The following is a 4,045-nucleotide window of genomic DNA, read 5'->3' as shown; positions in this document are numbered from 1 at the left end:
CAGTTATAATAAAAATCAATATGAATACAAGAATGCACCTCTAACAGTATTAGAACTATGTATGGATGGATCAACGCAATGAAAAGTACAACAGTAGAAAATCTGCATAATAAAAAGAAATACTCTCTTTTTTATTTATTTATTTTGGGGGGAGAGGTTTTTGCTATAGGGCACATGTGTTTGCCAGAAAGACAGAGAGACAGAAAGCGAGAAATCACCCCCCAGGGTGGGATGTCCCTTCTCCTCCATTCTCCTCTTGGGATTTGGGCACACACGCACACGCGCCCGGCATGCATCTAAGCCGCCGGATCAAAGACTCAAACCACAGTGGGCTACATGGGAGTTCAGCGACATAGCCACTGCACTAACTGTTGGTCCCCAGGGAAATACTCTCTGATGCATGCACAGTGTGCAGAGTGATGAGAAATACGAGCCCTGGGAGGATTGTGGGTGTTATAACCCAAGGAAACGTGATTTAGGTTGAGTACAAATTTATTTAAGGAAGGAGGCAGAAAGTTACAGTAAAACACTGGCTGATATTTAATAGATCTCGATAATGGAGAAATATAGGAATAAGTACAGAAAATGGAAAATTTCCAGAAATATAAAATTCAAATTTGCTACAATTTGACAGGTCACAAGGGGATGGTGTTATGAGTAGAAGAGGAGACCCCACACCTCGGTGAGAATCACATGACAAGGTATGAGGCTTTACGTAAGGCAAGAGACTACACAGAGACAGGAGAGGCTTCAAGTTCCCAGATTCTAGGAGCCTGCAGGGCACTTAGTGACCTGCCACCTCCTGAACAAGAAGCGCCTGGGGAGACGTGTCCTGGTTCACAGCCATGCCGTGTGCACAGAGCCTCCCTGTGTGCACAGAGCCTCCCTGGTGTGCGCACAGAGCCTCCCTGGTGTGTGCAGAGACCTCCCTGGTGTGTGCACAGAGCCTCCCTGGGAGGACGTGCAGCAAGGCTGCACTCCAGACTGGGCTGGTCCTCTTAACACTTCCCTCCCCTGTTCATTTTTCTCTTTTTTCCTTTTAAAGTTTAAATATATTTTTTCCATAAAAGAGAGACAGAGGGACAGACACTTCCATCAGGACCCTAACACTGCAGTTCATCCCAGTCCCCTCATGTTCAAGGGGGCTCCAGGTGCAAACCCAGAAGATCCCATGTGTGTCCGTGCACACGTGTTTCACGCCGTGGCGCTGTCCTTCCACCCAGCACCTTTTTTTCCTATATCAATTTACCAGGTGAAATATTTTGTCTGCTCTCCCAGGCACACAGAAACTATTTGATACACCAGTAAAAGGAAGATGTTTTATTAATGAAAACACATGACCTTACTTTGTTTTTCTAATTCTTAAAAATTCTGAGACCTTTGGTGTACAATGTAAATGAATTGACATATAAAGCAATATTTAATTCATGTCATTTCCACCAAATTTTAAATCCCTCATTTTCTTTTTCATTCCTCCCATGTTCACCGTTTTAGAAATGTCTCTCCAGTATTCAGGTTTATTATGATTCTGTTTCTGTCATTTACTACCTGATTGTATAAAACAATGACCCAAAGCATTTTCTCTTTTATTTTTTAACTGAATTGGACCCATGCATATTTTAAAAACCAAGTATTGTATGCCTATGGTATCCAGGCTCGGCGATAGGCAAAGCTATAGTAACGGGGATGAGATGGAGGGAAATGCAGGTAGAGCAACTGCATCACATTCGAATGATCTCCCAAAGGAGTACAATGAGATATTTCATTAGGAAAATTATTCATGCCAGTCAAAGTGAACTGTGTTTCTGTCCACATGGATCATAACCTGTGTTTCATCTCCTCTCTCCCATCCTGAATACACTGGACATGGTTCAAAGATGTTAGCACACGTGCAATCTCCCGCAGATCATTGTCCAGTTTTGTTGGGTGGGATTTTGCTAAACAGAGTGGAGTTCATCTCAGTTGGAGGAAACGATAACTGAGTATAGGTTCTTTAGAAGGCAGCAGAGACAGGCCCTAAAGTGAGCTGTGCAGAATAACCTGCGAGGCAGAAAGCAGCCGCCGTGCAGCGACAGCGCTAAGCAGCTGCGAACACCGGAACCCGCTGCCTGAGCCAGACTGAGGGTCACCGGACGAGAAAGCACTTGCTGTTTGGAAGGTGGCCCTGCCCTGCCCCTACGGGACCGTGACATGCTTCTTCACAGCAGCAGGATAGACCCTCCTATCCTGGTCACTCCGACAAGTCTTGGTAGGAATTCAAGGCCGAGTTAGAACAGCGGACCTCAGTTAGAACCCGAGATGGGTTAGAGCAGTGGACCTCAGTTAGAATGCAAGTCCTGCCACCAGAGCATCTCCACACGTAGCGGGGAGCTGTCTGCAGGCACGGGTGGATGGAGTTGAGGTGCCGGGTGAAACATCTGCCCAGCCGCAACGGCCTTGCAGGAGTTGACAGGCAGAACCTCAGCTGCATCATACTCTATACACAATAAAAACAGAATTGGGGGATCAGCAGTTAGCATAATGGCTATGTTGCTGGACTCCTATGTAGTCAACTGCGTTTCAAGTCCCAGACCCGGTGGCTTAAATTCATGCCAGGCGTGAGCGCGTGCATGCCCAAGATTCTGAGAGGAGAATGGAGGAGAAGAGATTGCGGCGTGACCATCCCCCCTGGGGTGGGGGGGAGTGATTTCTCACTTTCTGTCTCTCTCTGTCTCTCTCTTTCCAGCAAGTGTACGCACCCTATAGCAAAAACCTCTCCAAAAAAGAAAAAAAAAAGAAAAATGGAAGTAGGAACCTGGCAAGTGCGACTACTCATAAATAAGGACAGCCTAGGTTTAACCCTTTACGGTGCGACTACTCATAAGTAAGGACAGCCTAGGTTTAACCCTTTGCGGTGCGACCACTCATAAGTAAGGACAGCCTAGGTTTAACCCTTTGCGGTGCGACCACTCATAAGTAAGGACAGCCTAGGTTTAACCCTTTGCGGTGCGACCACTCATAAGTAAGGACAGCCTAGTTTAACCCTTTGCGGTGCGACCACTCATAAGTAAGGACAGCCTAGGTTTAACCCTTTGCGGTGCGACCACTCATAAGTAAGGACAGCCTAGGTTTAACCCTTTGCGGTGCGCTGTTTCCCGTGGAGCACCACTTTCTAAAAAGCGTGAGCATAAAACAGATGAAGCACCTGTGAGTCTTCAGATGGGGGATGCAGAGGTCATGCTTGCTGAGCCCTGGCTGGCTCCTGTGCTGGGAAATCCCTCCAGACTATTCCAAACGGGGCTTTGCACTGACCCTGTGACTGAGAGGGCACCAGAGCTGGTGCATCACGTTCCCCGCACCTCCACAAGGAGAGTGAGATAAGGAGTCAGGAAACCTGGGTTTTCACAGTTCTCCTTCTTAACGCTTTGGATCAGGCTCTGCCTTGGTGTAGTTTAACTGCAGTCCCATCGTGTGCGGCTGTAGAGGCACCTCCAAACAGCTACATAAGACTTCTGCAGAAAGTCCTGAGACACGAACGAAGCTTCCGAGAGAAGGTGACAGAGAAGGGGTACACTGGGAGACAGAGATCCTCAGTGAGGTCATTCAGAAATAAAACTGAAAATAGTCCTTCGTGAATAAAATTCACTGTAAAAAATAACCGTGTTTCTCAAACATAATCTTATCTTGAGATATTTAAAGCCACAGTGAAGGCATATTTTTATTCCCACATAATAACAAGGCTACTCGGTTTTGATCAGATAACTTCCATTCTAAGGTATATTGTGAATATCAGTTTTTGCTTGATTTATTACAAGGCTTTGAGATTAAAGATTTATAAAGAACATGCTGACAGTCTCAGTTCTGACAATTAAATTGCTTGCATTATAATTAGATAAGAGTTTAATGATATTAACCGAAACTGAGCAGAAAACACCACAGATAAGTTAGACAAATAGGATTTTCGAGATTTCATTTCTAATGCAAAAGCTACTGCATTACTTAGTAATAGCTCAACTCTTCAAAATCAGCATACTAACACGCACTTGTCATCCAAGTGGGGAAAGAG

General features: G+C 45.5%; 1 long non-coding RNA gene across 1 annotated transcript in view; it reads left to right on the top strand.

The window, feature by feature from the left end:
• The first annotated feature begins 647 nt into the window (after positions 1-647).
• The window catches only part of LOC102479820 (uncharacterized), a 5,128-nt gene continuing 1,730 nt past the window's right edge, over positions 648-4,045 (top strand). The window contains exon 1 of the long non-coding RNA XR_336806.2: positions 648-701. This is a non-coding gene — a long non-coding RNA (uncharacterized LOC102479820). The remainder of the gene's footprint in view (positions 702-4,045) is intronic.

Source organism: Tupaia chinensis, unplaced genomic scaffold (genome assembly GCF_000334495.1).
Source record: "Tupaia chinensis unplaced genomic scaffold, TupChi_1.0 Scaffold143591_1, whole genome shotgun sequence".
In the NCBI taxonomy this organism is placed as follows: Eukaryota; Metazoa; Chordata; class Mammalia; order Scandentia; family Tupaiidae; genus Tupaia; species Tupaia belangeri.
Note: the sequence above shows the minus strand (reverse complement) of the source record. Positions and strands in the feature narration are given on the sequence as shown.